This window comes from Scylla paramamosain, chromosome 44 (assembly GCF_035594125.1).
Source record: "Scylla paramamosain isolate STU-SP2022 chromosome 44, ASM3559412v1, whole genome shotgun sequence".
In the NCBI taxonomy this organism is placed as follows: domain Eukaryota; kingdom Metazoa; phylum Arthropoda; class Malacostraca; order Decapoda; family Portunidae; genus Scylla; species Scylla paramamosain.
The window spans coordinates 10,949,750-10,972,754 of NC_087194.1; the positions used below are offsets into that span (position 1 = coordinate 10,949,750).

Consider the following 23,005-nt stretch of genomic DNA (forward strand, 5'->3'; position numbering starts at 1 on the left):
GATTATATACTCGACTTTTTGACCGCAACAGCACCACGTACTTGTCACACCCACTTTCTCCACACCATACTCAAGTTTCCCCTCGATTCCTTACGGCTCCTTACCTTTTTTTACCCCGCACGTGATGGCTATTTTTTAACCAAGTGGACAGGACGTTACATGGCTCTGTCCTGCACTCCGCTCCTCCAGGCAGGCAGTGGCGCCATCGATCACCACCACCACCACCACCACTACCACCGCCACTGCTAGTACCAGGCCCCTCGGCGACAATATATTACCTAGTCCTCGCACCTCATGTTCTTTCTCCCTTTCTTTACTTGACTTTTTGCTGTTTCTCTTGGTGGTGGTGGAGGTGATGGTGGTGGTGGTGGTGGTAGTGATGGTAGCAGTGGTGCTGGTGGTGCTTTTGTTGTTGTTGTTGTTGTTGTTATTGTTGTTGTCGTTCTTGTTGTTGTTGTTGTTCTCTTCCTTCTCCTCCTCCTCCTCCTCCTCCTCCTCCTCCTCCTTTCTCATCTGCACCTCCTTTCTCCACCTGTCTCCGTTTTTTCCCCACGTGTTTCCTTTTCTTCTTCATTCTCTCTCTCTCTCTCTCTCTCTCTCTCTCTCTCTCTCTCTCTCTCTCTCTCTCTCTCTCTCTCTCTCTCTCTCTCTCTCTCTCTCTCTCTCTCTCTCTCTCTCTCTCTCTCTCTCTCTGCGGCACTCACAGCGGGGACCCTTACTTCACTTTTTGTCAAGTTTATATTTTTTGTAATATTTTGTTTGATCTTATTTAGTGCCGAGTGAGCTGAGCGGCTCGAGCAAAGGAGAGAGAGAGAGAGAGAGAGAGAGAGAGAGAGAGAGAGAGAGAGAGAGAGAGAGAGAGATTGCTTTTTCATCATTAATTTTTATTATGCATTATTATTATTTATTTATTTATTTTTTATTTTTTTCATTGATGGAACCCATACTGGCGATCAGATAGAAGATTGTGAAGTGATAGATGTTTAAGAATCTTCCTGTTGAGGATAGATGCAAAAACTTTAGATAGTCAGGAAATTAAAGCAATAGAACGATGGTTTGAGGGATTAGAACGGTCACCCTTTTTTTAGGAACAGGCTGAATGTAGGCAAACTTTCAGCAAGAAGGAAAGGTAGATGTTGACAGACAGAGCTGAAAGAGTTTGACTAGTTTGACAGTTTCGGAGAACAATAGGAGGGACATCTTTGGAAAGAAATGGGATACTGCTAAGTTTGAGATCAGTTTTTTTAGATTATTATAGATTTGTAGCTTGGCATTATGTTAATAATATTATTATTTTGTTATATATATATATATATATATATATATATATATATATATATATATATATATATATATATATATATATATATATATATATATATATATATATATATATATATATATATATATATATATATATATATATATATATATATATATATATATATATATATATATATATATATATATATATATATATATATATATATATATATATATATATATATATATATATATATATATATATATATATATATATTATATATATATATATATATATATATATATATATATATATATATATATATATATATATATATATATATATATATATATATATATATATATATATATATATATATATATATATATATATATATATATATATAATTTTAAGGTGGGCCTGAAAAATAAAGAAGTGAAATCAGATTATTTTTTACATGAAAATTATGCCATAAAATTAAAGTTGAAGCAATAAGGAATTGTGTTTAAACAAGGATTAGGCACACTGTTATGCCAAAAAGTAGTTTTGTAAGCAAAGTATTAATAGTTATGTTCTTAAAATGTGAAGAATTTGTGTGTGATGTAGTGTTGTCAGAGGAACCTGTTTTTGAATGGATACACCACGAAGAATATTACTTAAGTTTGTACATTAGTACGTATACCAGCATTATTAGGTCATTTTTATAGAATTAATTACTGAATAAATCATCAATAATGTTGAATGTATTAGACCAAGGTGCAGCTAATGCTTAACTTAAAATGGGTCTCAATGAATTTTATTTAGTAGGGAAAGTGAATTTAAAGGTTAATTAGGAGGAGGATTTGATTGTAAAGGAAGTGTAACATGCTTGCTAGATGTAAGGTGTAAAGCATGTACATATCGCCCGTCGCTTTCATTATTAAGATGAGACAAGTCGTAACACAGCAGGCTTACTGGAAAGTGAGCCTGGATACGAGAATCAAAGTACACCTAAAGTTAGTATAGCGTTTCTGTTACGTTGAAAAGGTTTATTATAATATTTAAGGCTAGGAGGGACGAGCTTCTTACCACTTACAAAATTAATCAATAGGACAAAAAAAATAAAATAATGTTTTTTTTGGGTTAAAAGTAGCTATGAAATTAAAGTGTTCTAATTTAGATTTAGGAGAAAGAAAATGATTTATTTATGTCTTTGATAAAGTACTAGAATATTGAATTTAACGTAAACTTAAAAAAAAAAAAATAATGAGTGTATTAGTAGAATGAATATGTAGAATGATTTGAGAAAAATGAAATAAAGAGAATGAATTATAATAAAATAATGGAATAAAAAAGGAACTCGGCAAAGGTTATTTGTTGCCTGCTTATCAAAACATGTCTTTCTGAGGTTGTTTATGGTGCAGCCTGCTCACTGACAGGAAATGTTCAATAGCCGCGGTGTGTTGACCGTGCACAGGTACCATTATCATCACTTTGTTAATTGGAAACTTGTAGGAATGGTTGAACAAAGAAAAGTCTGTCTCTTTTATCAAAATTGAATTTAACTTGTAAGTGAAAAGGCTAAGACTTTCTAGAGGGGCGATAAGACCCTATAAAGCTTTATAAACTTAATAAGTTTGATGAATTAAAAATAATAAAAATAGACTTAAAAGGTTTATTTGGTTGGGGCGCTAAGGGTATAAATGAAAATAACTGCTATTGTAATTGGACAATTATATGTGAATAGAGTTTGTAAGTGATCCTTATATTAAGGATTAGAAGATCAAGTTAATTTAGGGATAACAGCGTAATTTTATTTATTTATTTATTTTATTTCATTTTATTTTATTTATTTATTTATTTATTTATTTATCTTTTTTTTTGTGGGGAGTCCTTATCAAAAAATAAGTTTGCGACCTTGATGTTGAATTAAAATGTGTTTATAGTGCAGCAGCTATAAAAGAAGGTTTGTGCGACCTTTAATTTTTTACATGATTTGAGTTCAAACCGGCGAAAGCCAGGTCGGTTTCTATCTTCTGGAATTTAAAAAAAAAAAAAAAATTAGTACGAAAGGATTAAATAATTAAAATTTTTTGTATAATTGAAATACTATTTTGCCAGATAATATATGCTGGATTTAGGATCTAGTTAAATAGAATACATGTTATAAATAGTAAAACAACTGAATGTAATTGTTTTGTGTTATTAGTGGAGATTGTAATTTACTTAGTTTTAATCATTTGTGTTTTGGCAGGAGTGGCTTTTGTGAAGAGTTATTTGTTAAATTTCAGTGTTATATTTGCTTCATATTTTTATCGTTACCTTTGAGGTTAATTTGGTTTGCTTCTTGTTTAGCGGAAACTAACCGGACACCTTTTGATTTTACAGAAGGAGAATCAGGGTCAGTTTCGAGGTTCAACACGGAATATAGGAGAGGGGGATTTGCTTTAATTTTTATAGCAGAATATTCAAAAAATTCTTTTTATAAGAGTTCTTTTCGTTAATGTGTTTTAAGGAAGAATACCTTGCAAGAAAATATTTATTTAAAGTCTATATTTTTGGCATTCATTTTTGTGTGAGTTCGAGGAAGTTTACCTCGGCTTCGATACGATAAATTGATGTATTTAGCTTGAAAAGGATTTTTCCATGTTTCTATCAGTTATTTATTGTTTTTTATTGGGGTAAAATCTTTGTTTTGTATTTGATTTATAAATATAATTAAAATAATATGTTAACACAATCGTTAAGAATATTTTTCCTTTTCTGCTACTTTCAAAAGTCTATTTTAAATCAAATAAACGATCATTTTAATAAATTATGTCATCTTATGAGTAGGAGGGGATTGATAATAAAAGAAAATAAAAAAAAATGAGAGTTAAAATTTTGCCTGTAAGAACATAAGGTTCTTGAACGGATCGAGGTCCAATTCAAGTAAGTAGAATCAATATTGAAACCAAAATTCAAAATATAAGTTGATTTAGAGGGTAAAAAGTTAATCTGCGAAAATTTGATGTATGAGTGAAAGATAAAATTATAATGATTGCTACTGAGGCAACTAGAGCGATTACCCCTCCAAGCTTATTTGGAATAGATCGGAGTGCACATGCGAACAAGAAATATCATTGTGGTTGAATATGGGCTGGAGTAACTAGAGGATTAGCTCTAATAAAGTTATCAGGATCTAACAAATAAGGATTAAGAAAGGACAGAATAAGTAAAAGTGTATATATAACAATGAATCCAACAATGTCTTTAAATGTACAATAAGGATGAAAAGGTATTTTCTAGCTGTCTTGATACACCTGGGGGGTTATTAGCACCTGATTGATGGAGAAAAAATATGAATAATAGTTATAGCGGCAATAATGAAAGGAAGGACGAAATGAAAGGTGAAAAATCGAGTTAGTGTGGCATTATCTACTGAAAATCCTCCTCAGATTTATTGTTCTAAATCTGTACCAATGTAGGGAATAGCTGAAAAAAAAAAAAAAAAGATGATTAATAACAGTAGCTCCCCAGAATGACATCTGCCGTCAAGGGAGAACATAACCTAAAAAAAGCTGTTGCTATAACTATAAACAAAATCACTACTCCAACTATTCAAGCATGGAAGATTATATAGGATCCATAATAAATACCTGGTCCAATATGAATATACAGACAGATAAAGAAAAATGATGCTCCATTGGTATGTACAGTTCGGAGAAGTCAGCCACAGTGTACGTCTCAGCAGACATGGGCTACTCTAGAGAATGCTGGATCAAAGTGAGCAGTGTTATGTATAGCTAAGAATAAACCGGCAACAATCCTAGCAATGATCCATAGTTTCAAAAAGTCGAAATATTTGAAGGTAAGGGTATATCAGCTAGAGAGTTGTTGACAATTTTAAATAAAAGGTGACATTTTCAGAGAGGTGTTGTCACTAAGGAGAGAGTCGTAAGAGTCCATTAAATTAATTAGTAATTTTTACCACTACAATTAAGGTTAAGAGTAGGTAAAGGATGATAAATGGTGAAATCTATCAAATTAGAACTACAGATTCATCTAATAATAAAAACATTTCATGATTCTATATTGAGAGATGATAAAGGAGAGTTGGTTACAGCTTCGTTTAGCAAGGGATCTCAGAAAAGAGTAAGTGGAAAAAAAAATTAAAAGAAGAAGGATGGAAATAAGGAAGGTGGAATAAGAGAATGAGAATGAGGATGACTCATTAGAAGCTAAAGATGTAACATAAATGGATAATACAAGTATACCTCCTAAGAAAATTATAAAGAGAATATATGAGAATCAGTAAGTGTATGTTGTTAATCCGGCTGAAAGAGAAATTTAATGGTTTAAATTAACAAGGTTAAACCTATAGATAAAGGATGAATTAACTGTGTAAATAATACAGATAAAATTAAAATGAAGGGAATAAAAAGAAAGGTCATATCAAAGAATAGTTAAATAAAATATTAGTTTTGGGAATTAAAGATAATATAGCTGTTATAGAATTAAAACAGATAAATAGAATTAAAACAGATAACAAAGCAGAGTCGATATGGGTAGATATTAAGGAAGGATCGCAGTCAGTAGTACTAGGGGTAGTTTACAGACCACCGACCAGTACAGAGGAAATTAACACCTCACTGTGGCAGGAATTAAATAGAGCAGGCAGGTACAGTCAGGTATGTGTGGTAGGAGATTTTAATTTTAGGAATATCGACTGGAGTCTGATTGTGGGTAACAAGGAAGCAGAGGAATTCCTTAAGGTAATTCAGGATAATTTTTTAAAACAGGTAGTCGTAGAACCCACAAGGGGGAATAATATTCTAGATTTAATTCTTACTAACAGGGAGGATGCAGTCACGCAGGTAGAGGTTGGAGGACAGCTAGGTAACAGTGACCATAGGGAAATTAGGTACAAGCTAGAATGGGAAGAAACTGTTAGAAATAAAAACACTAGTAAAATACCTGACTTTAGGAGAGCAGATTTTGAAGAATTAAAAAGGTACCTCCAAGGAGTGGACTGGCAAGGGATGCAGGGTGAGGTCAGGTCAGGGACGGAGTTCAGAGAGATAAGGCAGGATGAGGGAGGTGAGGTGAGGCTCCAGAAGGGAGGAGGAAAGAGGAAGGGGGGAGATAGGCGTGAGTATGTTGGAATGTCAGGTCATGCTGAAATGAGAGAGGTAAGGTCGAGGCGAGTTGATGAGGGAGGGGAGAGGATGGTAGGGAACGAGATGAGGGGTTTAGGTGAAGTAAATGTAGATGAATTGTATAAATATTTCGTAGATAAAGTTCATACAGGTCAATTAGCAAATATCCCGTATAAAACAATAAGATCACAAAAAAATGACCCTAAATGGATGACTGCTAGGTTAAAGCATTATATAGGGCGTAAGAGAAGTATATATAAGAGATTAAGGGCAGGTGAAGAAGTTTTAAGGACACAGTATAATGAATTAGTTAGAACAGTCAGGAAGTTAACGAGGAAAGCTAAGGAAAATTATGAATTAAAGGTAGCCAGCCAGGCGAAGACGGACCCCAAGGGATTTTATCAGGTATACAGGACGAAAAATAAGGATACTGTAGGTCCATTAAAGGCAGCAGATGGGGAGCTGGTTAGTTCTGGGGAGGAGATTAGTAAACTTCTGAATGATTATTTTTTAACTGTCTTCACTCAGGAAAACATGCAGGATATGCCAGATAGTGAACAGGTGTTTAGAGCAGATGAGTATGAGAAGCTGACGGATATTTCCATAACTAGGGAGATAGTGGAGCAGGAGATAGATAGGCTAAAAAAGTTCAAGTCACCAGGACCTGATGAAATATATCCCAGAGTACTGAAGGAATGTAAAAAGATTATTAGTGAGCCGTTAGTTTCTGTCTTTAGGAAATCACTGGAGTCGGGTGAGGTACCAGAAATGTGGAGGCAGGCTAATGTAGTACCCATCTTTAAGAAAGGGGATAAAACTTTAGCGTCTAATTATAGACCGGTCAGCTTAACTTCAGTTGTAGGTAAAATGTTAGAGTCAACAATAGCCAGGAACATTAGGGAACATTTAGACAAACATAACTTGATAAATCAGTCACAGCATGGCTTCACGAAGGGGAAGTCTTGCCTGACAAACTTGTTAAGTTTTTACAGTAAGGTGTACGAGGCAGTAGATAATGGTGATAGTTATGATATCTTATATCTGGACTTTAGTAAAGCATTCGACAAGGTGCCCCATCAAAGGCTCCTGAGAAAGGTTAGGGCGCACGGGATAGATGGGAAGGTGTTAGGTTGGATAGGGTCATGGCTTGGTAACAGGCGACAGAGAGTGCTAATAAACGGCTCGAAATCCGAGTGGGGTCATGTCATTAGTGGGGTGCCACAGGGATCAGTATTAGGGCCATTATTATTTCTAATATATATCAATGACTTGGATAGTGGAATTAGTAGTGATGTTAGTAAATTTGCGGATGACACAAAGATAGGTAGATTAATTAGGTCAGAAGCGGATGCCATCGCCTTGCAGACAGACTTAGATAGAATGAATGAATGGACGGATAGATGGCAAATGCAATTTAATATCAATAAATGCAAAGTGCTTAGCGTAGGTAGAGGAAACCCACACAATAGGTACACATTAAACACCCAAACTCTGGTAGGTACAGGGTACGAGAAAGATTTAGGAGTTATAGTTAGCTCTGAACTCCGTCTAGGGAAACAATGCATAGAAGCCAGAAACAAGGCAAATAGGGTACTAGGATTCATTTTTAGGAGTGTTAAAAGTAGAAGGCCGGAGGTAATATTAAAGTTATACTTGGCGCTGGTCAGACCTCATCTAGACTACGCTGTGCAGTTCTGGTCCCCACATTACAGGAAAGATATAGGTCTATTAGAATCAGTACAGAGGAGAATGACTAAAAGGATACAGGGGATGAGGAGTATTCCTTACGAAGCGAGGTTGAAGCGGTTAAATTTACATTCTCTAGAGAGACGTAGGTTAAGAGGGGACCTGATAGAGGTCTTTAAGTGGTATAAGGGTTATAACAAGGGAGATGTAAGCAAAATTCTTAGGATCAGCAACCAGGGTAGAACAAGAAATAACGGGTTCAAGCTTGAAAAATTTAGGTTTAGGAAGGAGATAGGAAAAAATTGGTTCTCGAATAGAGTGGTAGATGAGTGGAACGGACTCAGTAATCATGTAGTTAGTGCTAGGACACTAGAGAGCTTTAAGAGAAGATTAGACAAGTTTATGGATGGGGATGATAGGTGGAAATAGGTAGGAGTGTTTCATACAGGGACTGCCACGTGTAAGCCTGGTCGCTTCTTGCAGCTTCCCTTATTTCTTATGTTCTTATGTTCTTATAGTTTATGAACGTACTGGAAGACGAAGATTGATAGTGAATAAAGGATTATTAGCATTTATACCTAGAATAGGACTATGATGATTTTTACTAAGAGCAAGGAATATGGCCAGACCACCTTCCTTAAATGTTGCACCAGAGATTATATTAATTTCAACAGTTTTGAGCTGAAGAAAGATTTCTATTGTAGGACTTAGACTACTATTTTTTTTTTTTTTTCTAGTGCAAGTTACACTTTGTACATATATAGATTGAGACAGCATGGGGTTTTTATAACTTTATATTCATGTTGTTCAGGAAAAGTTAGAGTATCTGAGATTATTTTCATATTGATTTCCTTTAAATGTAATAATTATAAATAGAGCTTTATTAATAACTTAAATTTTTTTTTAAATAACTAAAAAAGTGATTTGGAAAATTTCTCTACATGAAATTAGAATAGTGGTTTTATTCAGCTATTTGTGGGACTTTAGCATTGGCAAAAACTGAAAGAGGTATTATAGATGTAACTGAATGAGAACTTCTTAGGTTAATAAGAAGGGTGATTGTATTTACTTTGGTTTTAGATTGGATCTCTTTATTATTTATGAGACTTGTGTTTGTAATTTCTGGCAGAGTTCTTTTTTATAAAGGGAGTTGTATAGCCGATGATAAGACTTTTAATTGATTTATATATCTTGTTTTGGCTTTCATTCTTTCTTTAAGGTTTATAGTATTAAGACCTAATTCAATCAGAATTTTATTGGGTTGAGATAGATTGGGATTAGTGTCTCATGCCTTAGTAATTTATTATCAGAATGAAAAGTCTGCAAACGCAGGAATATTAACTATTCTTTCAAACCGTGTAGGTGATGTAGCAATTTTATTGAGAACTGGATTAATGAGAAGATTAGGAGGGTGAATTTTTTTGTTTTATAGGTATTATATAGACGAGAGATGACTATTATTATTATTTTTTTTTTTTTTTTATTTTTTTTTTTCTTATTTATTTCAGCAATAAATAAAAGGGCTCAAATTCCTTTTTGTGCGTGACTGCCGGCTGCTGTAGCGGCTCCAACACCTGTCTCAGCTTTAGTTCAGCTGAGGTTTATTTAATAATTCGATTTAGAGCTGCTTCAGAGGGATCTGTCGTTCAAAGTGTATTGTTGATTACTTCATGTTTGACAATATTTATAGCGGGACTAGGAGCAAATTCTGAGTATGATCTCAAAAAAATTATTGCTTTATCAACATTAAGTCAAGTAGGAGTTATATTAAGAATTTTATCTTTAGGTTATACGGATCTGGCTTTTTTTTTTCATTTACTAAGTCTTGCTTTGTTTAAAGCTTTACTTTTTATATGTGCTGGTGTTGTAATTCATAGAGTGGCTGGTTATCAGGATATTCGACTTATGGAAAATTTAGTTAAATTTTTGCCTTTGACAGTATCATGCATAACTGGAGCCAACTTAGCTCAATGCGGATTCCCTTTTATAGCAGGATTTTATTCAAAGGATACAATTTTAGAAGTTGCTTTTATAAGATGAGTCAATTTTATTGCATTGTTCTTATATGTGATGGCAACAGGATTGACAGTAATGTACACTTTGCGTTTAATTCTTTATTCTCTTTCAGGAGAATATAATTTGAGATGTATCACTAATCTTTCGGATGAGGAGTTTTTAATAACTAACTCAGTAAGAATTTTAGGATTAGGAGCTATCTTAGGAGGATCGCCATTAAGATGAAGATTGTTTCCAGAATATTAGATCATTTGTTTAAGGACAATAATGAATATAATAGTATTAGCAGTAAGGATTTTAGGAGGTTTATTAGGTTATATACTAAATCTAACTAGAGTAAATTATACATTAAAAAGAGAAAATAACTATAATTCAGTTGTAATAATAGGATCAATATGGCTTGTACCTTTACTGAGTACTTTAAAATTAAGGGAAAATAGATTGAAGACAGGGTCAGATTTAGGAAAAGTAGCCGATAAAGCTTGATTGGAGTTTTATGGGGGCCAAGGTTTATAGTATTTATTTTCATATATTTTTCTATATTTTTAATTCTTTACAGTTCAACAATTAAAGTGTTTATAATAGTATCTGTAATTGTAATTATTATTTTTACAGTTTTAATTATTTAAATTTATATAATTCAAAAAGAATATTGCTTTGAAGCTGCAAAGGTAGACGAAAAGTCTTGTAAGTATATTCAAATGCTTAAAAAAAATGTTAGCTTGTGGCGCTTATCATGTAATATTTACTTTGAGTTTAAGGTAAAAAAAAAATAAATAAATAAAATAATATGGTATTTTTAGAAAAATATTTCAGCTTTATAATGAAAATGTAACGTGTTACTTACACTATAAAAATAGGAACATCAACGGAATTCAACGGCTTAAAAAAAAGTTAGAAGCTTTTCTTTTTGTCATAATGTTCCATCTCTATTAGAAGAATTACTTCAATCTTGTCATTAACAGTAACGTACCTCTGCTTTGGTTTCAATCATAATTATTAGAGGCTTAAAGGCCAAAGTTTAGGTCGAAACTAAATGCGATAATTTCGCTTTCTAATAGATAAAATTTAGTAAAACCAGTTTACTAAAACACTTTATGAATGCAACCCATATGTCATACAATTTGACTGTGGTCTTAAAGTATTAATCAGATCCTTTCTAAAGTTCCCTGTACTCACTCGTAGTAAAGGCCTAAGAGAAGAATAAGAAGAGAGCTCTAGTAAACAATCAAGAAAATACTTCAGTAATGTTAAAAAAAAAAAATTGATGCTGAAGGTAAAAGTAATGTAATCTCTACATAAAAAAAAAAAATTACAGCAATTTGAAAAAAAAAATCGAAGGGAAAAGGAAAATCGTGGTGACCCTTTAGGATTAAATCCACATTCATAAGGAAAATTTTTTCTCGGTTAATATTTTTTTTTTTTTATTTATTTGGGATACTAAGGTTATAACAATATAACAAATAATTAAAATTAGTAGAAATAAAAAAAAATAAAGTATTGTAAGAATTATTTTTTCTAGGCGTTCTAGACTTTCTGATTGGATATACTTTATATATTAAAAAAAATGGCCTCATCAGTAAATAAAGACGTAAAGGAATAATCAAAGTACCTCAGCAAAGTGTCAGTATGATGCGGCTGCTTCGAATCCAACACGATGATTACATGAAAAGTGACAAAAATATTGACACAAAAAAAAATAATAATAATAAGTAGAAATGAGGTTCCAATAATTCCATGAAGACCATGAAAGCCTGTTGCTACACACACACAAAAAAAAAAGTAGAGCCAAACGCGGAGTCAACAATAGTGAAAGGAGCCTCAAAAATACTTGAAAGCTTGAAGAAGAGTAAAATAAAATCCTAAAACAATTGTAAGGCCTAGTCTTTGAATGGCTTGCCTATGACTAGATTCTATAATAGCATGATGAGCTCAAGTTACGGTAGCTCCTGAAAACAAAAGAATAGTAGTGTTTAATAAGAGAATTTGAAATGGGTTGAAAGGTTGAATACCGTAAGGAGGTCAATTTATCCCAATTTCAATCGTTGGGGCTAATCTACTATGAAAAAAAAAAAATCTCAGAAAAATGAAAAAAAAAAAGAATACTTCTGAGGCAATAAATAAAATTATTCCCCTTCGTAAGCCTTTTACTACTACAGAGGTATGTAGTCCTTGGAATGTACCTCCTCGAGTGATATCACGTCACCTTTGATATATGGTAAGGAGAACAGCAACAAGTCTTAATAACAAAAAAAATTATGTTATACTGGTTAAATAATTTAATTAAACCTGTATTTAATATTATTGCCCTAATAGAACCAGTTAAAGGCCGTGGTATTATATCTTCTAAATGGTAAAAACCGTGAGATGATGTCATTAGTTAATTTCTCTGGTGTAAAGAGTTCGTAAGACAGCAAAAACTTGGGACTGAATAATTGCAACAGCTCATTCTAAGGTTAATAGTAAAATTTGAGAAAAAAAAAATAAGAATAGATAAAAGAAATGAGGATGTTATAGATGGTCCAGTATTAGCTAATAAGGTTAAAAGAAGATGGCCTGCAATTATATTAGCTGGTAATCGTACAGCTAAAGTCCCGGGTCGAGTAATGTTTCTAATAGTTTCAATTAACACTATAAATGGTACAAGGACAGAAGGAGTTCCTTGAGGAACTAAATGAGCGAATATATGTTGAGTGGAGTTAATTCAACCTGTAAGTAGTAAAGTTACTCATGAAGGCAATGAAAGTGCTCTAGATATGTGTGTCTAGATCTTGTAAAAATGTAAGGCAGTAAACCTTAAAAATATTATAAAGAACTAAAAAAAACAAAGCAACGAAAAATATAGTTGAACTTAAAGAATATCAAGTTAAAATGGCTTTAAATTCTTTGTATAAAGTACAAATAATTTCACTTCAGCATAGAGATCATCGTGAAGGAGAAGCTCAATTAAGGTATGGAATAATTAGGAGCCCTACAAAAGTGGAAATTCAGTTTAATGAAAAGTTGAAGATTCTTGAAGAAGGTTAGAAAATTGAGAATAAATTAGCTATAATTTTCAAGAAGATTGTAGGATTAGATAAGGCTGAGTGATCTTAGAATGATTTTTTTTTCAAAAGATATAGAAAAAAATAATTTAAGGATATGAAAATAATCAATGATAACAGAAAAAGAGAAATAAAAATAAAGTCGAAGCAAAGGAGCTATTTTAGGCATTAAGAAATATCTTAGGAGATAACTTTAACATGATAAAATAATATTAAAATTTAAGTAATTTCTTGTCACCAGAAGTAGGCGCAATACTATAATAGGTTTAAAAGGCCTACACTTACTTTCAGTTATCGGGTGAGTCAGAACATGAAGAAATTCTATTTAGAAAAAATTGTGTTTACACTTTCAATCACAATAGGTATAAATCTATAATTAGCACCACAAAGTTCTGAACATTGACTATAAAATAATCCTGGACGAGATATTATAAGTCTAGTTTGATTAAGTCAACTAGGAATAGCGTCTGGGAGAGTTCAAGAGTGAATGACATCTGCTGCGGTGATTACAATACGAATTTGTGAATTTATTTGAAGAACAGTTCGATTATCTACATGTAAGAGACGAAATCTAGAAAAGTCTAGCTCGTTAGTAGGAGTTATATAAGAATGAAATTCTACATTAAGAAAGTCAGAGTATTCATAACTTCAGTATCATTGATGACCGACAGTTTTAAGAGAAATGAAAGGATTATTAACTTCATCAAGAAGGTATAAAAGTCGCAGAGAAGGGAGAGCAATGAAAATCAAAATAATTCAATAGTTTGATGTTCTTATATAAATCGATTAATAAGAGAGTTTCTGAGAACTGATGCTAAGATATATCCCACAAAGGTAATGATTATAATAAGAACAACTATAATGTGATCATGGAAAAAGATGAATTGTTCCATTAAACGGGAAGCTCCGTCTTGAAGGCCTAGAAAAGTTCATGTTGCCATTAATAAATGTATTTTCTAAAAAGAAGAGAAATAAATCTCCTTAGTAGAAGCTTAAATCCTATGCATCTTTCTGCCATTTTAGAAGTTAGTAGTAAGTGGAATTTCTATATAAGAGTGATCAGCGGGTGGGTGTGAGTGGTTTCATTCAACTGAAGAGGCAGGAAAGGGGGGAATAGAACAGCACGATTACAAATTAAAGCTTCTCAAATGATAATTATAAAAATTAACAGAGCAACAAGATATACTATAGATCCTTTGGAAGAAACAATATTTCATGTTGCGTAGGCAACATGAAATATTGTTTCTTCCATAGGATATTGTTGCGTAGGCAACATGAAATATTGTTTCTTCCATAGGATATTGTTGCGTAGGCAACATGAAATATTGTTTCTTCCATAGGATATTGTTGCGAAGGCAACATGAAATATTGTTTCTTCCATAGGTTTCTTCCATGAAATATCGGTGGGTAATCAGAGTAACGTGGAGGTATTCCGTTAAGTGCTATGAAATGTTGAGGGAAGAAAGTGATATTTACACCGATGAATATGACAGTAAAGTGGATTCTTATTAATTTAGGGTTAAGTGATAAACCTGTAAAAAGGTGGAATCAATGTGCAATACCTGCAAAAATAGCGAGTACAGCCCCTATAGATAAAACACAATGAAAATGAGCTACAACGTAATAAGTATCATGAACAATAATATCAATTGATGAATTTGCCAGGACAACACCTGTTAAACCTCCAACAGTAAATAAAAAAATAAAACCTAAAGCTCACAATATCGAGGGACTATAGTTAATTTGTGTTCCAAGTAGGGTTCTAAATCATCTGAAAATTTTAATACCTGTAGGAACAGCAGTAATTGTTGTGGCTGATGTGAAGTAAGCTCGTGTATCAACGACTATACCTACTGTAAATATATGGTGAGCTCAGAGGATAAATCTTGAAATTCCAGCAGCCATTATAGCACAGATCATACCTAATGCACCGAATGATTTTTTTTTCCCGAATTCTTGTCTTACAATATGGGAAATTACTCCAAAGGCTGGTAAAATGAGAATATAAACTTCAGGGTGACCAAAAAAATCAAAATAGATATTGCTATAAAACAGGATCACCACCTCCAGCGGGGTCAAAGAAAGATGTATTAAGATTTCGGTTAATTAAAATCATAGTGATTGCTCCTGCTGATACAGGTAAGGATGAAAGTAAGAGAATGGCAGTAATAAAAACAGTTCATACAAACAAAGGTATTTGATCTATTCTTATTCCAAAGGATCGTATGTTAATTACAGTTGTTATAAAACTAACTGCTCCAAGAATTGAGGACACACCAGCAAGGTGAAGAGAAAAAAATACCAAGATCAGCTGATGCTCCTGCATGGGCAATAGCTGCTGCTAGAGGAGGCTAAACAGTTCAACCTGTACCACCTCCTCTTTCCACTATACCTCTTGTTAGAAGAAGAGTTAAAGAAGGATGCAAAAGTCAGAATCTTATGTTATTTATACGAGGGAACGCTATATCAGGGGCTCCTTATATAAGAGGGACTAGTCAATTACCAAATCCTCCAGTTATAATTGGTATAACTATGAAGAAGGTTATAACAAAGGCATGGGCTGTAACTACAACATTGTAAATTTGATCGTTGCCGATAAATGTGCCTGGCTGACCTGATTCGGCTGGAATAATTATAGTTAACGAGGTTCCTACTATACCAGACCATGCTCCAAAAATGAAATAGTGTACCAATGTCTTTATGGTTTGTAGAAAAGAATCATCGTTGCATAATAAGATGGCTGAGAAGTGCAGGCGTTACATTGCAAATCTAAAAACAAGGTAAAAACTTCCTTATTAGGTTCTATAGTAAAATATAAATAATATTAGATTGCAAATCTAAAGATGTGTGGAAACACTGGAACTTAGGATTTTAAAAGAGATTTTTTTTTTTGTTTTGGCTTTGAAGGCCTTTAGTTTAATATAACTTAAAATCCTAGGCTAAATATGGAATGGGAAAACATATTCCAAACATATTAATGAAAGTAACAAATATTAAGATAGGAGAAAATGTTACCAATGGTTTAATTTTAAGGGAAGTGGTAAATGAAGGAAATGATAATGGCATTATTGGAACAAAGAGACGTAGATAGAAATAAAGAGTTATAAGACTTAAAAAAAGAAGAATTAAAAGAGAGAAAATTATTACTTTAGAAGAGAATAGTTGAATAATAATTCATTTAGGTGTAAATCCTGAAAAGGGAGGAAGACATAAAGATAAGAAATTTATTGGTAAAAAAAAAAGTTTTAGGGCAATCCTCCTTTTGTTTTCAATTATTATAACGGAAATTGATGAAGACTGAGTAATAAAGAGTAAAATAATCACAGAGCCTGAAATAAAGGAGTAGAAGATTAAGTAAATGAGTCATATTATATCACTGATTGATATAACAATAAGTATTAAGATATATGGTTAACTGAAGAGAAGGCGATAAGTTTACGTAGTTTTGTAATATTTAAGCCACCTAAGGCTCCAATTAAAGAAGAATTATGTGCTGCTAAAGTAATTAATTAATTGGTTACTAATTTTGAAGAGTAGGTTAAATAGGGAAATAAAAACAAAGGAGTTATTTTTTGGATTGTTAAGAGAATAAAAGCTTGAGATCAAGACAATCCTTCAATAACTTGCGGAAGCCAAAAATGTAACGGAGCTGAAGCCAAAAATGTAAAGGAGCTGCTCATAATTTTAAAAGTAAAGATATACTAATTAAAGAATAAGAAACGTCATTCGAGTATATATATATATATATATATATATATATATATATATATATATATATATATATATATATATATATATATATATATATATATATATATATATATATATATATATATATAAAGAGAGAGAGAGAGAGAGAGAGAGAGAGAGAGAGAGAGAGAGAGAGAGAGAGAGAGAGAGAGAGAGAGAGAGAGAGAAAGAGAAAGAGAGAGAGAGAGAGAGAGAGAGAGAGAGAGAGAGAGAGAGAATTAAGATAGTAGATGCTAGAGCTTGAATTAGAAAATATTTAATTGCAGCTTCAGTTAGATACGGGCATAATTTAGTTGCAATGAGAGGAATAAATGATAAAAGATTTAGTTCCAGCCCGAGTCAAGCCCCAAACCAAAAAGGAGAAGAAATAAATGAAAAAAAAGATACCTGTTAGTAAAGTACAGAAAAATAATAGGTAGGAAACTGGAAAGGTCATTAAAAAGAAAAAGGGTGAAGCTTTCATTTACGGGGTATGAGCCCATTAGCTTAGCTTATCTTTGAGAATATCATTTGTTGGTGTATAGCGCACATAAAGTTTTGATCTTTAAAAAAGCGGTGTAAATTAGCTATAAATAATATAGGTATAAGAAATACATAATTAGCTCTATCAAAGCTACCCTTTTAAGTCAGGCACTATATTAACATAAAAACAGATTAAAAATCAAATAAAAAATGCTTAAGAAACAAAGTAGTACAAATAAGAAAACGAAAGAAAAAATAAATGAAAGAAAGTGATACATAGGAAAGACTAATTAATATAAGAGGACGAAAATATTAAAGTGACATTTCAGGTTTATATGAAGAGAATGTGTATTTCTCTGAGTATTTATGAATATATATATATATATATATATATATATATATATATATATATATATATATATATATATATATATATATATATATATATATATATATATATATACTTTAATTAAATTTATATATTAAAAAATATATTAGTTAAGAAAACTTATATAATTAAAGATTCGTATATAATATTTATCTTCTCACTCTAATAAAAAGTAATCTCTGCGGTCTCAGGTCCATAAGCCTTCCGAGGGTTTAGGCCAGCGAGGGGCATGGAAAACATCATTGCGAAGAATTTTGATAGGTGGCATGAAGTAGTCAGAGGGTGGAGGAGAGGGAGGAACAAGCCTTGAATCGTCCAAGGTAGAGTTTTTAATAAAGGCTTGAGCGTAGAGTTCAGCTTTAGAAATAGATGTGATAGCAGTGGTGCCATCTGGTTGAAGTAGAGAAGGGAAAGAAGAAGCAAAGTTATTGGAAATATTTTTGGCTAGATGCCAGATGTCGCGAGGGGAGTTAGATCTTGAAAAGTTTTGACATTTTCTGTTAATGAAGGAGTTTTTGGCTAGTCGGAGAACAGACTTAGCATGGTTCCGGGCAGAAATATAAAGTGCATGAGATTCTGGTGATGGAAGGCCTAAATACCTTTGGTGGGCCACCTTTCTATCATGTATAACACGAGAACAGACTGTGTTAAACCAAGGTTTGGAAGGTTTAGGTCGAGAAAAAGAGTGAGGAATGTACGCCTCCATGCCAGACACTATCACCTCTGTTATGAGCTCAGCACACAAAGACGGGTCTCTGACACGGAAGCAGTAGTCATTCCAAGGAAAATCAGCAAAATACCTCCTCAGGTCCTCCAACTAACAGAGCCAAAACGCCAGAGGCACCTTCGCTTAGGGGATCCTGAGGAGGGATTGGAACGATAGGACAAGATAAAGATATGAGATTGTGATTGGAGGAGCCCAACGGAGAAGAGAGGGTGACAGCATAAGCAGAAGGATTAGAGGTCAGGAAAAGGTCAAGAATGTTGGGCGTATCTCCAAGACGGTCAGGAATATGAATAGGGTGTTGCACCAGTTGCTATAGGTCGTGGAGGATAGCAAAGTTGTAGGCTAGTTCACCAGGATGGTCATTGAAGGGAGAAGAAAGCCAAAGCTGGTGGTGAACATTTGAAACATTTGAAACATTTATTTATAGCCAAGTCATTTTACATACTGGTATATATGAGTATATCAAATCTTTACAGTTAAACCAAGCTAGCCTATATAAAGTAGAACTTTTCAGGCAAGTACTTATCAGAGTATAAATAGATTATACTGACTGGTGGAATAAGAACTATTTTTATAATAATAGTAACTAAAACGTTAGCTACAACGAACGAAATGTTTTTTTCCGAAGTGAATTTAAATGATTAAAATAATTCAAATAATAATAATAATAATAATGATAATAATTAAAATAATAATAATAATAATAATAATAATAATAATAATAATAATAATAATAATAATAATAATAATAATAATAATAATTGTAATACTAATAATATTAATGGTAATAATCATAATGATAATAGAAATGATAACAATAATAATAATAGTAATAATAATAGTGATAGTAATAATAATAATAACAATAATAATAATAATAATAATAATAATAATAATAATAATAATAATAATAATAATAATAATAATAGTAATGACAATAGTAATATTAATATTATTGATAATTATTGCAATAGTATAGATAATAATAATGATCATAACAAGTAATAACTAATGTAATCAATAATAACAATAAAAATGATAATGATAATAATAGTAATAGTAATAATAATAATAATAATAATAATAATAATAATAATAATAATAATAATAATAATAATAATAATAATAATCACAACTTACTGACACAATGTATATTTTACAAATCATCAATAGTAAAATTAGAACAACACTTGGTACATATGATTTAGCAGAACATAAATTAGTAGCTAGACAAGATATGTTCTTTTAGCATTGTTTTAAGTGCATTGAGAGATGATGCTTCTTGAATTTTGCGAGGAATAGTATTCCATATAACAGGTCCTAGATAATTAGTTGAATGCTGAAACTTAGAAAGGCGGTGTATTGGTAAAGTAAGATGATCACGGTGGCGCGTACTATAATCATGTGATGGAAGAATGCTGTGAATATAATGTTTATTGTTATACATGTGTGTGGCTATAGCAAGCTTTGTTATATCATTAAGTTTTAAAAGTTTTGTCTGTTTGAAAAGAAGTCTCCAAGAATGGAGATCTCTGCAAAAGGGAAGAGGGTCAGAATATGCTCCACTTTGTAAGTTAAGTAGTCAAAGAATTTCTTATAGTCAGAGAAGTTAGGTTAGAGGTATACAGCACAGATAAATTTAGTTTGAGAGTGACTCTGTAGTCGTAGCCGGATGGTGGAAAACTCGGAAGATTCAAGAGCGTGGGCACGAGAGCAGGTTAAGCCATTGCGCACATAAACGCAGCATCCAGCTTTGGATCGAAAATGAGGATAGAGAAAGTAGGAGGAAACAGAAAAGGGGCTACTGTCAGTTGCCTCAGACACCTGAGTTTGTGTGAAGAAAAGAAAATGAGGTTTAGAAGAGGAGAGGTGGTGTTCTACAGATTGAAAATTAGATCTTAGACCGCGAATGTTCAAGAAGTTAATGAAGAAAAATTTGAGGGGGGTGTCAAGACAGGGTCGTCGTCAGAAAGGAAGTCCGACCTGGGGGCATTTGTGGCCCCCTCCCCAAATGGGGACTCCGAGGCTGGTATTTGCCTGTTTGCTTGTCTGTTTCCATATTTGTCTATATGTTAGCTGTCTGAAACGGATTTTCGTTAAAACCTATTTAAGTGAAGGGAATATCATTAATCGTCAAGGAATAATGGTTAGATTTTCAGGCGGATCTAGACCCGTGTGAGCCTCCAGAATGTTCTTGAGATTGTCGCGTGACACAAGTCTGCGGAGAATGTTTGTCACATTCAGTGTTATTGAATGGCGGTGACGGAGGTGTGCGCTCTCAGCCTCCTAGCTCCTAGAATTTAATCAAAAGAATGCGCATATCATTAAACACCAAGTTCCCACAAAGGTTATTTTCAGAAACCACAGAGATGATTAGTCGGGTTCTGACAATGATTTTTTTTCCTCTTTTTTTTTTATTATTTATTTTATTTATTTACTTATTTCTTGACCTGAACCACATCTGAAACAGTATGCCGTGAGTTGGATTGGCGGTCCCGAGTAAAACATTGCAAACTGAGGAGTCGTGGCGCGTCAGCTCAAGACCCAGCTGGTGTAGTGTGTTGTTGCGGGTGTTCCTCGCTGGCTCAATGGGCTCAGGGGCGCCGTGTGGCATGTGAACCTCGCCTCTATTGTGTCTTTGTTGCAAACATCAGGAGTGGATAAAAGCGATTCCACAAATGAAACTATTGAACACACACACACACACACACACACACACACACACACACACACACACACACGAATACACACAAATATGTAACAGTTATCGGGTAATTTTCGATAACACAAAGAGACACATAAGTCATGAATATGTAGTAAACTCTCTCTCTCTCTCTCTCTCTCTCTCTCTCTCTCTCTCTCTCTCTCTCTCTCTCTCTCTCTCTCTCTCTCTCTCTCTCTCTCTCTCTCTCTCTCTCTCTCTCTCTCTCTCTCTCTCTCTCTCTCTCTCTCTCTCTCTCTCTCTCTCTCTCTCTCTCTCTCTCTCTCTCTTTCTCTCTGTGTGTGTGTGTGTGGTGTGTGTGTGTGTGGTGTGTGTGTGTGTGTGTGTAAAAATAGCAATAATAACAACGATAAACTGCTTATTACGGAGGCAGTAGTGAACATTTACATATAGACTGGACAACTTAACAAAATGAATAAAGAAATCTAAAGTAAGGCTGTGTGTATATGTGTGTGTGTGTGTGTGTGTCATTCGTCCATACGTCCCTGTGTTGACCGGCCTGCAACACTAATGGAGAGATTAATGAAGTGACTGGCTGAATGAATAGCGTCTGGAGAATCCCCTGTATGGGGAGGACGTGCGTGGATGTTCTTTATAAGTGGAAGGCATTTTTCCATCGTGTATTTTGTCATGATCCCTCTGGTGACCTTGAGTGAGCGCCATGTCTTCGCGGCGATGCTTCCCTTGTTCAAGTGTTTTCAAGTCAAGGTCGAAGTATTGATTCTGTTACCATGAGGAGTGTTGTATTTCCAGGCTTCGTGCACTGGAGGGAAGGTAGTGTTCAGGGTGATTATGATGATGATAATAATAATAATAATAATAATAATAATAATAATAATAATAATAATAATAATAATAATAATAATAATAATAGTACGTAGCAGCAATTCACGGGATAGGCACATCATCATCATCATCATCATCATAATCCACATCGTCATCACCATCACCAACAAAACCAGCAACACTAGCCACACTAACATTTTAACAGATAAAAAAAACGCCATTAAAAGAATATATATATATATATATATATATATATATATATATATATATATATATATATATATATATATATATATATATATATATATATATATATATATATATATATATATATATATATATATATATATATATATATATATATATATATATATATATATATATATATATATATAAGCATTGTAATGTACTATTTCATTAAAAACTCCCTTGAAATCTACAGTAACTTCCAGCAGAGGGTGTTAGAAGTTGCTGAGATCAGAAGTGGAAATGTTTTCAATACGAGCCAGTAACACAAGACTTATAGCGTGACTCAATAGGCCTCTGTTCTCTCACCACGACTATTTTCAAAGCCTACAAATCTGAGCAGCCAGGATCTCCAGACTGTTCCTCCTTTTAAACGACCACACCGCTTCTCGTCCGATCAGCGAAGTTAAGCAACGTTGGGTCCGGTTAGTACTTGGATGGGTGATCGCCTGGGAACACCAGATGTTCTTGGCATTCCAACATATATCTCCCGCAGTCAGGATGGCCGAGCGGTCGAAGGCGCTGCGTTCAGGTCGCAGTCCGGTCTTCCGGGCGTGGGTTCAAATCCCACTCCTGACAATACCTTTATAAATCTAAAATGCCTTGTGTCAAGGCGGCGTGCTAAGATGGGTAGAAAAGTGGCGAGACAACCGTAAACAATGAGTAGTAATAAATGAAAAAGCATCCAACTGGACTGACGTAACCAGCGGGGTGCCATAAGCATCAGTTTCACAGTAGGTACACATTAAACAACCAAACTCTGGTAGGTACAGGGTACGAGAAAGATTTAGGAGTTA

The 23,005-nt window shown here is 33.3% G+C and overlaps 1 long non-coding RNA gene, 1 other non-coding gene and 2 pseudogenes across 2 annotated transcripts in view; 2 read left to right on the forward strand and 2 right to left on the reverse strand.

Annotated features, from left to right (window-relative positions):
* Positions 1–23,005, forward strand: part of LOC135094114 (uncharacterized) — a 108,582-nt gene that overhangs the window by 57,469 nt on the left and 28,108 nt on the right. The gene's annotated exons all lie outside the window — the stretch shown is intronic.
* On the reverse strand, positions 11,660–12,460 carry LOC135093919 (cytochrome c oxidase subunit 3-like; annotated as a pseudogene).
* Positions 15,172–15,839, reverse strand: LOC135093941 (cytochrome c oxidase subunit 1-like; annotated as a pseudogene).
* Trnal-cag (transfer RNA leucine (anticodon CAG)) lies at positions 22,704–22,787 on the forward strand. Its single transcript has one exon. It is a non-coding gene; the product is annotated as a tRNA-Leu (tRNA).